The 16,116-nt window shown below is 40.5% G+C and overlaps 1 protein-coding gene across 6 annotated transcripts in view; it reads left to right on the top strand.

The window, feature by feature from the left end:
• Nucleotides 1-16,116, top strand: part of LHFPL2 (LHFPL tetraspan subfamily member 2) — a 196,777-nt gene that overhangs the window by 64,732 nt on the left and 115,929 nt on the right. Inside the window, exon 1 of one of the 6 annotated variants that reach the window (XM_049866489.1) lies at nucleotides 13,565-14,751. The exons of the other annotated variants lie outside the window; for them this stretch is intronic. The gene's annotated coding sequence lies outside the window, so the exon portion shown is untranslated. Of the gene's footprint in view, nucleotides 1-13,564; nucleotides 14,752-16,116 lie in introns of those variants that run through there. 6 annotated transcript variants of the gene reach the window in all.

Below are 16,116 nucleotides of genomic sequence, written 5' to 3'. Positions count from 1 at the left end.
ATTTGTTAGTTGCAAAAATATAGAAAGTCAGAAAGAAAAAATTAGCTTGATATTCTGAGTTAAAAAAAAAAATCAACAGGCAAGCTATTGACTTTGAGGCTCTAGGTACAGTATAAAAATCTTGGGTTTTGTTTTTCTTTTATAACCAGTTAATGGTTTTATCTAAGTTTGTATCTGCTGTCTTTTTTTTTTTTTTTTTTTTTTGGTATCTGCTGTCTTGCCAGGTACTTGTCAAGTAGGAAATGTAATGATCCCAAAGTAACCTTTAATTACAACATACCTCTGAAACTATTGCCCTTTGTTTTGCTTTGTTTTTGTTATTACTGGCTGGCTCTTCCTGGACCAAAAAAAAAAAAAAAAAAGGAGTGAACTATAATAGCTATAGTAAAGCCATGTGTGTGAAAATGTGTGCATTTGTATACTGTGCCTCAAAGCAGACACGAAAACTGAAGTTTTATAATAAGATAAATTAGGTATCTATCTTTTCTTTCTAATTACATGGGCTTATGAAATGCTGTCTACAAGGTGTGATCTTGCATACTACCCAGATCATACTCTGAAGCGACACCCAACAGAGGACAGTTTTAGTCCTGGACCCCTTTAGTCTCTGGAGCCTTGGTGTTACAGTGGTAAAGAGCTTGTCTGCTAACCAGAAGGCTGGCTGGCTGTGTGACTGCACCAGCGGCTCCTTGGATACTCAGTGGGGCAGTTCTCCTCTGTCCTATATGGTTGCTATGAGTTGGAATCGACTCAGTGACAACAGGTTTTTTTAACCTCTAGTAATTGTCAAATGAACTAGTCCTCAGTGTAGCAGGTACTATCTGGATGACTGTCATTCATAAGTTCATTGCACTGATGGTGTTGTGCCTCTGCTCTAGGCTGGGTATTGGGCTGTGCCTGTAGGATACAAGGTGAACCAGCCATAGTGCCCAGCCTCAAGGAGCCAGCCATGGTCTGCTAGAGGAGACAAACATGAACCACAGTTCTGTGATCAGTGCTGCATCAAGTCCACACAGGTGGAGCATGCAGCAAAAGTCTCTGCTCACCTACTCAATGAGGATGCAGGCCGAGGAGTGGCCAGGGTAAGGAGGTCAAGCATAGATGCTGTTTGAACTGGGTCTTTTCTACTTATATCCAAATCTAAAGCTATTGTTCACAATAGACTTTGAACAACACACTTACATAAACTAGATGACTCTGATTTTTGTTCATTGGTGTTTGTTTATTCTACCACTTTATATCTAAAGGGAAATTGAGAAAGCACGGTCTAGGTCGCTTAGGTCTGAGTTTGAATCCTGCTTGCCACCTGATAGCCACTTGACCTTCCTGAACTTCACATAGAAAGGGCATAATAAAATCTGCCAAACATGTTGGTTGGGAGGATTATATGAGATATATTACAGTAATTGTTAGTCTCTTCCCTCGTCTTAACCCAGTGACATTGAATAGCTCCAAGAAGTCAGTTTATTTTGAAAGGTGCCTGATAAAACAATAAAGCAGGGTTAATTATAGAATAATGAGAATAACTAATATTCCCCCCCCCCCAAAAAAAAAAACCCACTGCCGTCAAGTCGATTCTGACTCATAGCGACCCTGTAGGACAGAGTAGAACTGCCCCATAGAGTTTCTAAGGAGTGCCTGGTGGATTTCAACTGCCAGCCTCTTGGTGAGCAGCCATGGCACTTAACCACTACTAGCCAGTGTTTACTGTGCCAGGGACTATTCTAAGTGCTTTATGCTAATTAACTCATTCAGTCTTCACAGTAACTCTTTGAGATAGGTGCTATTATTTCATCCCTGTTTTACAAATGAGAAAATTGAGGCTAGAGTGGTTAATTAATTTGGGCTAACCCTGCCAGTCTGGTTCTAGAGCTCTTAACCGTTGAAATGGAATTTGGAAGAGGATAATGAGAATGATGGCAGTAATAATACCTTAGATTTTTACAGAACTTTGTCCTTTGGGGAACACTTCTATGTACATCTTTATGTTGGTTTCTCATAATAATAAATATGAAATGGCTAAAAACTGGATGAGAAAACCGAGGTGCCCAGGGGAAAGTGACTTGCCCAGGTTTACTAAATCAGTATGTGACCAAGTTGATACAAGAACTTTTTCCATTTAACTCTTGTGAGTGTTGATAGAATGTAAGGAAAAACAGTATGTGTTCAGGAGTCCTTCTGAACAATGGTGGCTGTTAATTTTTTTTTTTTCCCCAGTATGGACAGATACAGGGAGGTTAATTGTGTTTGTCAGGTCACATGTCACGTTAGTAGCCAACTGTGATTAGAAAGGGCAGGTGCAGTCCCTGAACCACACAGCTTCTGAACGACCCAAATGAAATAGTTGGGGAAATGCTGATGAGTGTTTTCTGGGCCACTTAGGGCCTAGCTTAGATTGCTCCTGCCAGAGCTATGAAACTTCTTCCTGAAAGTGGGCCAGGTGGTTGCAATCTGAAGGGAGATGGTAAGGATTTGCCCAGGGCCTATTTATTTGCTAGGGCTGATACAGAGGAACTGGGCCGCCTTCTTCCAATGTTAATCAGCCCTCCCTACAAACTGAAGGCTTAGCTCAATTTTAAAGAGAGCAAGAGAGAGAAGAAACCAAGTAAGGTTGAATCAAAAGCCTCTTGGAATTATGTGGTGTTTTGCCCTGTAGTCTCGGATCCAGTTACAGATGCCTGTGATTATGGCGTTTGCAAACAATTGTCAGAGAAATTCGTAAGATTTCCAAAGACTGCAGAAGAGCGGATTTGGAGTTGAATTTCAAGCACAGTTACCCATAATGGCTTACATGTGGACGAAGAGCATTTAAGATTCAGGACTGAGTATCTGTGCCCAGGAGGTGTGGGATGTAGATAGCTCTGGTGTCACCATTTTCTGATGGTCTTTTCCAGTTGTTTCATTTATTCTTGGCCTGCAGGCCCTTAAACGTGGTGAAATTCTCCCTCGAGGGTTTGCTTGCAGTGTCTAACATTGTCATCATTTGTCCCATTTGGTAAGAAGGCTCTAATTGGCTTCTTTGCCAATAAGCATGAAATATGCCAGCAGCTCGATTGTGGAAAATGTGAGTCTCTGTGACCATCTTTAATTGGCTGTGCAACAGACAATTTAGTTTAACATTGCAAGCAAAGCTCAAGGTATGCAGGCTTGCCTTCTTTAATATGTTTTTCATAATTCATATGGCAAAGACTTTCACTGACTGTAAAAATTTCTCTATTTTTTAAACAATAAAGTTCCATTGAAGAAAAAGATCAAAAGGATAGGAGTCGTATAATAATATAACAGTTGTTTCTTTTCGAAGCAACTGCTATACTAGGCTTCTCCCAACCTTAAATAAATGAGCTTACTGCGTTTAACAATCCAGTAAGCATTCATTAGGCAATGGAAAAAGTTAGAAAGAATATTCCAAGTCTTGGTGTATATATATAAAAAGAATATTATAGTTCTTGCTATATTGAAATGCCCCTTTCTAGAATTTTCCAAACAATAATTGCTAGAAAAACTCAGCTTATACTTATATTAATAAGCAGAAGACCCTAAATTGACTAAAAAAAATTGACTAGTGGGACAGAATTTATGGATGGATTTTTTTTTTCCTGTAAAATCTGGAAGTTGTTTTTGCTGTTGTTTTTTTTTTAGTGGCTATACTTTTTTTTTATATATATATGGTAGCAGGAGTGTGTGCCAGCATTGTACGAAAGCACTGTTAGAACACTTAAACTGTTCTAGGAGTCCCTGAGTGGTGTATACGGTTAGGTGCTCAGCTGCTAACCGAAAGGTTGGAGGTTTGCATCCACCCTGAGGCTCCTCAGAAGAAAAGCCTGGTGATCTGCTTCCAAAAACTCAGCCATTGAAAACCCTGTGGAGCACAGTTCTACATGGACACACATGGGGTCACCATGAGTCAGAACTGCCTTGGTGGCAACTGGTTACTTGTGAAGCCATGCTCAGTGGTAGTACTCCTCACAGACTCAGTTGTTTGAGTGTGTTGAGGTTTTGTGGTGACTGAAACAAATGGTAGAAGAAGGCACAAACGATGAGAGTCTGTGGTATGCCAGCTGTGGGATGACTCAGTTGGGCTTCAGTTATTTCATTTATGAAATGAGAACACTACAGTTCCTGTATTCCACATAGTGCTTCTGGAAAAACCAGATGGAATAGTACTTCTCTGCAAATGAGACAACATGACAATTAAATGGGATAACATGAAATAGAAATGCAAACAAAAGCAATCAGCCAGTCAACATTTGTGTTGTGCTTTATCATTATAAAATCATGTCACTTAATCTGCATAGCCACCTGGTGGGGTAGTGTGTCAGTGATTCTTGTTTTAGAGATGCGAAAACAGCTCATAGAGGTTGAGTAATTTGCCCAAAGGAAGGAGGAGTAAAATGCACAGTTATTGACCATCCATGGGTATTGGGCTCTGTGCTAGGCCATGTCTCGTGTATTAGTTCATTATATCCTCAAACTACAAGTGTCAAAGCTGGTTCTTAAACCCAAGAATTTGAACTCCAGAGTTGGTGCCATTTCCTCCTGCTCAAGTCCTTTGGAGAGCTGAAAGCACTATATAAAAAATGGCCTTATCATTCCTTCCATTTTCAACTCAGAGGCTCTTTGGTCTTTTAGACCACTAGAAGGTAGTATGAGAAGCTCTGGTGGTGTAGTGGTTAAATGGTCGGCTCCTAACCGAAAGTTTGACAGTTGAAATCCACAAGGTGCTCCTTGGAAATTCTATGGGCCAGTTCTACTCTGTCCTGTAGGGTTGCTGTGAGTTGGAATTGACTCAGCGGCAACGGATTTAGAAGGTAGTATGAGAAGGGCTTGTGATGCTTTTTAGCTGTATGAACTTTGGCAGCTATTTTGTCCAACCCCCCACACTGTTTCCCCATCTGTAAAATGGGATTAATAGCCTGCCTCATGTAATTGTTGTGAGTGTTACATGGAGATAAATGCTATTACGTGCTTAGCATACTGCCTGACACCTAGAAAAGGCTCAGTCAATACATCATGATGCCAATGCTGAGATGACGATGATTGGCTGTTACTGCCAAGGTTCTCAATGCTCTCAGGCTATAGTTGCAGAAAGTTCTGCCTCCCTGGACCATGCATGGCTGGGCCACTTCCCAGCTGAACACCCACTCTTGACCCTCCCTTGCTCCACACGCCCTCAAGAGTTTCCTGGGGTCTGGCTTCCAGGAATAACTGCTTTTGAACACTTCTCATCATCTGTTTCCTATTCATTCTACATACCCCAGTTCAAACTCTCAAAATTCTTCCACCCCATCAAGCAATGGAGACAGCTGGGCCTATCGTTCATGCTACCCCCACCCCCCCAACGCCTTCCAGAGGCCAAAGACACTCATTGTCTGACATTCTCCTACGAATCATGCTTTAAATATTTGTGTAGCACCTTCATCCCAAGCAGGACCAAGCTTTATGTCCCCTTGCGTAACTTAACCAGGAGCTGGCAAGTATCATCTCATTTCCTGGAAGCAGGGAGAGACGGGCCTACAAGGTGACACAAAATCTGGGTCACACTGCTTTCCTAGTTTTCTTGGTGCAGTAGAAGTACTTTCCAGTAGATGCCATTGCTCTGTTTTCTTTATCTCTCTTGAGAAGATTTTCATCCTGGTCGGCTTTTCGTCCTCATGTAGTTAGGAGAAGCTGAAAAGCCATGAGAGGCTTCTGTTCTCATTTTTTTCAATTTTAATGTAAATTTAATGAAAATCTTAAACTGGTCAGTGCCTCCCCATTCCACCTGAAATCTTCTGCAGCTTAGATTACCATCTTCATTTACAACATGTGTCTTAGTTATCTAATGCTGTTGTAATAGAAATACCACAAGTCCGTGGCTTTAATGAACAGAAAGTCATTTTCTCACAGTTCAGGAGATTAGATGTCCTATTTCAGGGCGCCAGCTCTAGGTGAAGGCTGTCTCTGTACACCCTGGGGGAAAATCCTTGTCTCTTTCAGCTTCTCTTTCTCAAGTCCTTGGTGATCTCCTGGTGACATCAATCTTGTGCATGCTATCTTCTGTTACTCTTTTTATCAGGGCTTCAAACCAGTTCGAACCCCTGTTGAGAATTTGCATTTCCACCCCAGGCACACAGAATCAGAATCTGCATTTTAACAAGATCCCCAGGTGATCCCTATGTATAATAAATTTTCAGAACCACAGCTTTACTAGTGGTTCTCAGAACTGGTCCATACCAGCAGCACTAACATTCCTGGGAACCAGTTAGAAATACAAATTCTCAGCAGGGGTTCAAACGAGAATGAGCTGGTTGGAAGCCCTGCTTTTTATATCTCAAAAGTGATTGGTTTAAGACATACCCTATGCAGATATGGCCTCATTAACATAATAAAGAAAACCCTCTTTGTAAGTGAGGTTACATCCACAGGTATAGGGGTTAGGATTGAATATGAGGGACACAGTTCAATCTATAACAATATTCTAATCAGCTCCTTCCCAAGAGCCCAGAGTCATCATTTAGGCCATGTGGTTTCAACGTACACTAACAAGACTGAAGATCCTTTATTTAACATCTAAGAGAAAAACCATCACACTTTAAAAAGTCAAAACCATTTAACATTCAACTTAGTAGGTGAAATTTTGAATGGAACGGGAAAAAAATATTTCCCTTATTTTATGTCTAATTTTCCACTTTATGCAAAGTGGTCCAGAGGTAAAGAGGTGGCCAGTCTGAACTGAGCTGGATAAAGATAAACAAAAAGATTGAAAACCTTTATTTATTTACTTAATTTTATTTATTTCCTGTTACTGCTAATCCTATGACTTTTTTCTTTTACCATAAGAGTGCTCAAACACCTTGTTTCTGATGTTCCCCCCACCCCCAAAAAAACCACTGCCATCGAGTCGATTCCAACTCATAGTGACCCTATAGGACAGAGTAGAACTGCCCCATAGAGTTTCCAAGGAGTACGTGACGGATTCGAACTGCTGACCTTTTGGTTAGCAGCCATAGCACTTAACCACTACGCCATTATCACCCCCACATGAGGAAATTCCAGTGATTTGCTTGGTCATTTTCTTCACTACAAGATCCCCATTCAAATCCTTGATTAGACATACTAAACTGGAATATAAATGGAAAGTATTCTCATTTAATGTGATTTCAAAGAGCAATTTTTTCAAGCTGCTATCAATCAGTCCAATGAGTCAGCAAATATAAATGAAGCACTTATGATGGGCATTGTGATAGATGCATCCGTCTACTTGTTTCCGAAACCTGAGATGATTTGAACCATGGCTCCAATTGATTGTGTTGGTCTGCACTGCGGTGTAGGGAAACAGCCAGGCTGTAACGAATAGCTAAATCACTTGAACTTGGGTCACTGTATAGGCCATGTGAGGGTATTTTAGCTTTGCTTGAGGGCAGTTTTCATCTCTTTGCAAAGCAGATTCAAGAAGGAGGAGGAAATAAACTACAGTGTACTTTTGTAATGGGTTTAAATTAATCTTCACTTTTCTACCAATGGAACCCTGGTGGTGAAGTGGTTAAGAGCTCAGCAGCTAACCAAAAGGTTGACAGTTCGAATCCACCAGCTGCTCCTTGGAAACCCTGTGGGGTAGTTCTGTTCTGTCCCATAGGGTTGCCTTTTCATTGACAGCAGGAGGGATCAGGGGATCCGTCCCTGGAGAAGGACATCATGTTTGGTAAAGTAGAGCATCAGTGAAAAAGAGGAAGACCTTCAATGAGATCGATTGACACAGTGGCTGCAACAGTGGGCCCAAGCATAACAACATTGTGAGTATGGCGCAGAACTGGGCAGTGTTTCATTCTGTTGTACACAGGGTCTCTATGAGTTGGAATCGACTTGCCAGCACCTAACAAGAACAACAACAACCTCTGCTTTACCAAGCATGATGTCCTTTTCTAGGAATTGGTTCCTCCTGATAACATGTCCAAAGTAAGTGAGACAAGCTATTAGAACTTGATTATCTTAGTGTTTAACAGTTGAGGTTAAACCAACATCTGTACTTGTCTTTCTTTCCCAGAGGGCATGACAAGAAACGAAAAAGAGAAGAGTTCAAAGAATTGAAAACAGAGTTTTTATTAGGATAACATTTGGGGTCAGGTAAACATCTCTTTTGAGTTTCATTGAAAAATTCCAGGAGGCCAAGGACAAAATCTCCGGAAGGCTTGTATCAAGAAGTGTTATTCATTGAAAGGTTCACCCTTTTAAAAATTTTAAAAGAAAACTGAGTATGATGTTAAAAAATAGAAAAGAGAAAGAACATCAAAAAAACAAAAGTTTCTTTTCCTCGTTTGGAAAGTGTGGAAGGCCTGGAAAAGATTTTCTCCAGTGACCAGGAAATACTTCTTCCTTGCGCATGTGCTACTTTCCTCCCTGGAGCTGGGGAGTTATATCTTAAGCTTGTGTACTTGAATTGTAAATGCAGACAGCTTGGACTCAGCTAGGAGAGACAGCAGCATCGCTACCCTTACTGAGCCAGGCACCTTTGCTGTGAGCCTGTATTTTAGCCTGTAGCCTAATTCTTGGTTGTTCACGTCTGTGTTGTTCTACTTGCCAGTTTCAGATCTGAATGACACCTTTAACAAGAGTTAAACTCTCGTTTAACTTTTTTAAAAAATTGAGAGAAACAGTCCCTCTTTGGCTCTGGAGGAAATTAAACCACAAGACAGGCTACTAGTGAAGACTGTGGAATTTCTGTCCTGGAGATCTTAAATAGTAGAACATAAAAATTAGGTCACTTAAGTAAGCCTGCTTGGAGGCTGACCAAAATGGCCTCTTAAAGTGTTCCAAGTTTATAAAACGACATGTGTTAATATTCATATATCTTCAGAGTGGAAGGAAAATCAGTTCTTTGTTAGCTTACCCTTTGGATTCTTCTTCTTTTTTTTTTTTAATAATATTTTATTGTGTTTTCAGTGGAAGTTTACATAGCAGATTAGGTTCCCATTCGACAGTTTCTACTCAAATTGTTCAGTGACATTGGTTACATTCTCCACAACGTGTGAACATTCTCATTATTTCTGTTCTGGTTGTTCCTTTTCTAGTAATCTAGTTTCCCTTTTCATCTTTGTTTTTAAGTTTGGTCTCATATTAATGGTTTTTTTTTTTAAAGGCATGCAGTACTCATGCGTAATATTCTTTATTTTGTGAGCCAATCTGTTATTTAGCTAAAAGGTGACCCTAGGATAGTTTTGGTTCAAGGTTTAAAGAGTATCTCAAGGCACCAGTCTTTGGAAGCCCTCCAGTCCCAACCAGTCCAGTAAATCTGGATTTTTTAAGAATTTGAGGTTCTGCACAACATTTTCTCCCATTCTGTTAGGATCCATCTATTTTGGCCCTGACAAAAAATGTTGATAGTGGTAGCTAGCTAGGCACTACCTAATTTTTCTGGTCTCAGGGTAGATGAGGCCATGGCTAACTTAGTTTCTTCTCTGAGTCTTTGGTTTCCTTCTTTCTTTTTTGTTCTGGACAAAGTGGGACCAATAGTTGTATCTTAGATGGCCACTTGCAGGCTTTTAAGATCCCAGACACTATTCACTAAACTAGGAAGTAGGACATAGGCTGTACTAACTATGTGAACCCAATTGACTGAGTTGTCGCATGAGACTATGGTCCTAAGCCTCCAAACCCAGAAAATCGATCCCACAAGGTATTTGGTTATGTCTAAGAATATATGTAACTGTGCCCCCTAAGTGCTTTATTATATATATATATGAGTATATATGCATATGCATACATCCATATATACACACACATACACTCATGTACACATACCTATACACGTATATATTCGCACATTTATCTTTTGGTTGTTGTTACTGCAAAATTAAATACGGCATAGCAGTTACCAAAAGGTCTTTTTTTCTTGTGTTCATCTTAGTGACATCATTTACCTTGATTAATCTATGCACATTTCACTCACATTTAGTGTTATGTTTCCCATCCCCCAAAAGAGCAAGTGTCTACTATCTAGAGAGTGATTCCCCTTCTCCCCCTGACCCATCCCTGGTAACCACCAATGAACATTGGTTTCTGTATATATGCCTATTCTTGTCTTTTTATAAAAGTGAAATCATAAAATATTTGTCCTTTTGCGATTGACTTATTTTACTCAGCATAATGCCCTCCAGATACAACCATGTTATGTTTCGAGGACTCATCGTTGTTTATGGGTGCATAGTATTTCACTGTCTCTGTGTACTGCATTTTGTTTATCCATTCATCTGTTGAAGGACACTTAGATTGTTTCCATCTTTTTGCTATTGTGAATAATGCTGCAGTGAACATAGGTGTGCATGTCTGTTTGCGTCTCTTTTATTACCCTTTGAATTCTTAAAAGTGTTTGCCAGCACCCTTGGTTAGAAATGGCTGTCTCTCATTTGCACTGTATGATAATATTACTTGTAGAAACTTAGGAGTGAGTGGGAGGGAGGAAGTAAGAAGGTTGTCCTTTTAGAAAATGACATTTGATCTTCTTCTTTTTAGGATAGTACTGAGAGGATACTTGGCTTCTACAGAACTAACTTGACTGAACTGAGCATATTAACAAAATGCCCGAAGAAATGTACTTAACTTGAGGCACTTCCAGTAAAGATCTATTGCGTTACTAACAATCAAGTTTGCTGGCATTAAAAAATTAAGTGATCTATAAAATGCAAAGCAGTTGTTTGTTTCAGTGTCATTGGTAGCCATTAGCTTTGAAAAGTTAAGACGACGGTCTGAAGCAGGATTTTAAAATCATCTGGCTCCAGCATGAACCTGTTGTTGTGTGCCGCTGAGTCAGTTCCAACTCAAAACAACTCTGTAGGACAGAGTAGAACTGCCCCATGGGGCTTTCTATGCTGTAATCTTTATGGAAGCAGATTGCCAGGTCTTTTCTCCTGCATTGCTACTGGGAAGTTCAAACCGTCAGCCTTTCGGTTAGCAGCCAAGCACTTCACCACTGTACCACCACGGCACCTTAGTATGAACCTACTATGACAAAAATTAAAAAGTTGAAGAAAAGGTTCTTTGTGGAATGCAAATCACAGTTAACACAGCCCTTGATGACTTGTTCAGTCACCAGGGTCTTGTGGGCCCTGTGCTTCTCCTCTGCAAAGTTGTATCTACATAGTGGCAAACCAGTTTCCCTTCCCTCCTGCAGACCTCAAAGAGACACCATTTACGCTTGTGAACACCTGTAAAAAAGGACTTGTTTTTTTAGGAATGGGGGAAATTGAAAGCTGTTAAATGTGCTCAGCAGGCAGGAAAGCAAAAGGTAAAATTGGGAGCCTTACTTTTTTTTGCAGGGAATTCATAAAAACTCTCCTTTCTTCTATTCTGTGTTTTTAATTGTGGTGAAAATTACACGTAACAAAATAATACCAACTCAGTAGTTTCTGCACGTACAGTTCATTGGCACTGATTGCATTCTTCAAGGTACGCAACCATTCTTGCTATTCTTTTCCAAATCAGTCTACCACCGTTAACATAAACTCAGCGCCCCCATTTCCCTTCCATCGCACCCCTGGTAACCACTAATAATCTGTGGCTTCTGTATATTTGCTTATTTCATATAAGTGAGATCATGCAGTATTTGTTGTTTTGTGACTGACTTATTTCACTCCTGATGTTTTTAAGGTTCATCCATGTTGTAGCATGCATCGGGACTCAGCAGTATTCCATTGAGTGTATATACCACATTTTGTTTATCCATTCATCTGTTGATGGGTGTTTTGGTTGTTTCCACTTCTGGGTTATTGTGAGAAGTGTTGCAGTGAATGTTGATATACAGGTTTCTGTTTGCATTCTGTTCCGCTCTTTTTGAGTAAAGAATTTTGATTAGGAGGTGAATGTTCTTTGTGATTCTGTTTCCTGGAATAGTCCATACGGCATCGACTGGACGTGAGACTTTCAGGGACCTGAGATTGACAGACATTATTTTCCCTTTGTTTTATTTTCCTGGGCAGACAAAAATAAAGGAGAGAACTCTGAAATGACAACATTTGCTTTTAGTGCTGTTCTCTTTCCTTGTTCCATTTCAAAAAAGGACACAGTCATTAAAATAAGACCCTGTGTTTTTAGTTAATTTTCTCTTTTAACTTGCCTTTTATTTGAAGTTAGTTCTGCCATGTGGTGGTTTTCAAGATGTTTGTTTATTTATAGTGGAACCCTTTCTTTCAAATGAAATCTTGTGTCCAACCCTAGTATATGAAACAGAAACCGCAGCTCTCTGAGGGGCTGCCCCTCGGCCTCCTCCTGCCCGTAGCTCCTGAGGCACATCTGGGTACCTGGGGCTGAGGAGCCCAGCTTTAAATTGGGTGACAAGACCCCAGAGATAGGAAGGAGTGTGTGGGTTGTAGTCCTCAGCTCTGCCACCAAGGCTTTTTGTCACTTCACTTCTCTGGACTCCATTTCCCTCTTTTATGAAATGATCTTGCCCCAGCTTATCTCTGAGGTCCTTCCCGCCCTAGCAATCAGCAGCTCTGAGTTACACACAGGGAGCGCTGAGGCCGCGACATGTTTGGTGAGAGAGGACCAGTACACACGGCAAGAACAGAAGGTCTGGTTAAAGGAAGAATCTTCACGTTCTGGCGTGAATGGTCTTCAGTTCGTGCAAATGAAAGCTTGGGAACCAAAACCATGTATCAGCTTAATTGTCTCTGAAAAAAATGCTTTCTGGAGATTTCAGTGAGTCATCTGCAAACATCTAATTCAGAAGAATCCTGTGGACAAAGGGATTTAAACCAGTTGTGGGTTGTTGTTTACCATTGATGGTAGTTGAACGTGCTGGTAAGTGGTTAGCTAACTATTAATAAATACAACAATTGTCCTTACTAAAGAAAATTATGTCCTGTCACTTTTTTAAGTTTGAAAATGCATCTAAGGCATAGTAATTCAAGAATCTGCTGCCAGTTAGCACATCTGGTTGGAAAATGGGGCTGGTGAGGCCAACATCTGGGTTCATTCGTGATGTGGGCCAGTTAGCAGGGCAGGGCTCTGTGGCCAGACTGGACTTTTAACCCTGACCAACTGTCTCTTATATGTGGGGCATGAGCCACAGGGAGGGGTTACAGAGCATGGAAAGATATCCAGAATCAGCTTTTCCTCCTGGAACCAAGGAGGGCCTTTGTCCTGGTAAAGAAGGACTTGGCTGTCTCATCTTGGCATATGGAGGGTTCCCTGCCTACATCTTTAACAACTAAAACAAAAATACGAAATATTCCATGTGTTTTAGTGTCTGTTGTTAGTGAGTCTCTTTAGTCTGAAGACAAAATTCCCTACACTAAGTTAGAACAGAGGGTCTCAAAATAACACTCCATTGTTCTCAAATTGGACCCTTTTGTTCTGGTTCCTTCATTTAGTTAAACACTGTTTTGTAATTAAACTTTGAAATTCTTAATTTTCTTCTGTATAAGAAAAACGCACAGGAATCTTAGGAAAATGGTTTGGAAAAAACAAACAAACATGATTCCAGTGCACAGAGTTCCTTTAGAGAATGGATCTGTATGAATAGATTCTTACTTTTTTTTTAAACTTTTTTCTGTAATTAATAGTATTATAATTTTTACTTTTTTTTTTTTTTTGCTTTTAAACATGGAACATTTTCTCTTGTTTCTCAACATAATTGAAGTAATGTATGACGCGTCAGTAGGATTTCATCTTTGCCCAGGGAAGCAATTAGATTTAGCTGTAATTGGCTTTCTATAGAAAATAGCAAAGACAATAGTCTGAAGCAGACTATCTCACATGCTTTTTTGATTAAAACAATATTCATTTGACGTATATAAAATTCAAACACAAAATTATAAAATTTGCACACCTTTTAATTTCTGCTCCAGCACACTCGCACAATAAACCTCATCAAGATACTCTTGGGTCAATTGTAAAAATGGGTGTGAAAATTAGAATTTCAAAGTTGCGTTGATTTTCTTCCCCAGAATTAATTTTTGATGAATGTACTCAGGGAGGTGGCTTCCAAACTGTTTTAACAGTGTACGCTTTCCTCAAACAAAATTTTAAGCATGGCTCCAATATTTAAAAAAAAATAAATAAAAGCAGAGCTGCTCTAGTTGTCACTGGAGAGGAGGTTGGCTCACTGCCCCCCCCACTCTCCCCCCGCGTGAAACTCCAGGGCTTTTCCACTGAAAAGCCACCCTCCGAGAGAGAGAATTACAGCCTGCCTAATTTAGCCCTCTTGCTTAGGTGGTGAGTGGTCTTGGTGTTGGTAAACCCTCTTAAACTCTTCTAAATGAGGCACTCATAGTGACGTTCAGGTCCCCCATCATTAACTTGAGGTGGTTATTTTTACTTGAGCTATAGTTAGTTGCAAACTTAAAAGCCAACCACCTATGCTAACCAGTGATTTTTTTTTTTCTGTCTTGAAATTGAGCCTTTACATTTAATTCATCCTTTGAGTTTAACCGGAAAGCCATATTTCTTGCTACTTTTTAGTCTCTGCCAGGAAATTTTTTTCCCCACTGATTCAGGTTTAAATCTGTAGCTATAGTGCTTGCACCGTGGTAGGGTTCATGGACCTTGTTGGAATGGATTTTTCATGTTATACCTCATTCCAGTGATTGTGTTTCTGCTTATTTTCTTTCTCTCACTAGATAATAAAAAGCAACACAGCGTTATTTCACAGTGAAGATATGGTGGAGTTTCTCTTAATCTTTGAACAGGCTGGAGTAACTCAGAGCCCTACAAAAGAAAATCGGTCTTGTGTAAATGTACAGTCCTTGGATCCATGCTGTGCCTAGTGCTTTGAGAGTAAGATGACATTTTTCTCAGTGTTAAAAGGTGATCATATATTCAATAAGCACTTACTGGGCACCGGCTATGTAATTTGTCTAAGCCAGAGATCACATGCTTCATGTATAGCAGCTCCTTTAATAACACGTGTCATCCCTATGAAGTAGGGATTGTTTTTTCAACTTACACCCAGCCAGTTCTTCCTTCACTCACTTGACATGATTATCAGGAGTAATCTCACCTTCACCACCTGTACGCTGATGATTTCCTAAGCTATGTTGACTGCTCTAACTCCTTTTCTAAGTTCTAGACCAAGTTGCCTGCTAGAATACCCTATACCTGGTTGCCCACCTTAAAAAAAAACAATCTGTTGCCATCGAGTCGATTCCGACTCATAGTGACCCTAGGTACCTTAAACCCAAAATGCCCAACAGAGCAAATTTTTCTTCCCACCTTCCCCGATCCCCTTTTTTTCCTGGGTTCCCAGTCTTGGTCAAGACTTTATCGTCTTCCCACACGTGTATTCATTCAATTGGTATGTACTGGTAACTCACTCTGTCTTAGGCTGTGTTCCAGATATGAGGGGTCTATACTGCATGGACCAAAACAGATTAGAGGCCCAGCCTTCATGGAGCTTACATTTTAGTGGATATACAAGCAACTAACTTTTAGAATATATGTATCTTTATCCTTTATCTATCTGTCTGTCTGTCTGTCTGTCTACCTACCTACCTACCCACCCACCCATCCATCCACCCGTCCACCCATCTACCCATCTACCCATCCACCCATACACCCAAGGATATCAAGTGGTAATGAGGGCTATGGAGAAGAATAAAGCAGGGTAAGGACGGCAGGCTGTGCTGGAGACAGACAGGATGTGGGTTGTGCTCTTTTAGCTAGGGCAGTCAGGGAAGGAGGTGACATTTGAGCAGAGACCTGAATGAAGTGAGGGGACAAGTCATGAATATCTGTGATTTTAGGAGGCTTGCCTCACCCTCTGTTAGTCCTCCAAGTCAAAGACTGAGTCAGCCATTTTTGTAATGTTGCCCCACACCACAGTTTGTAAATGTGAGCCTGGAGATGGATGAGTATACTTGAGACAGCAAGTCAGACAAGCAGATAATTATGATGGTGTGGTGGGTGTGACACAGCGGCATGCCAGAGGTCTGTGTGAGCTCAGAGGAGGGAGCGGTGGAAGAGGGCAAAGGGAAGATAGGTCTAGAGAAAGCTTCATGGAAGATGGCATTTAAGTGCCTTCTAGAAAACTCCAGTGCATACAGTTGGGAAGGACACAGAGGCAGCATAGCTATGGAGGCAGATGTCCTGGGTCTCAAACTGAGATTTGACACAGCATCTGATTCAGGTCAATACAGGCCACAA

Source organism: Elephas maximus, chromosome 2 (assembly GCF_024166365.1).
Source record: "Elephas maximus indicus isolate mEleMax1 chromosome 2, mEleMax1 primary haplotype, whole genome shotgun sequence".
In the NCBI taxonomy this organism is placed as follows: Eukaryota; Metazoa; Chordata; class Mammalia; order Proboscidea; family Elephantidae; genus Elephas; species Elephas maximus.
This window is presented reverse-complemented; position numbering and strand designations above follow the sequence as displayed.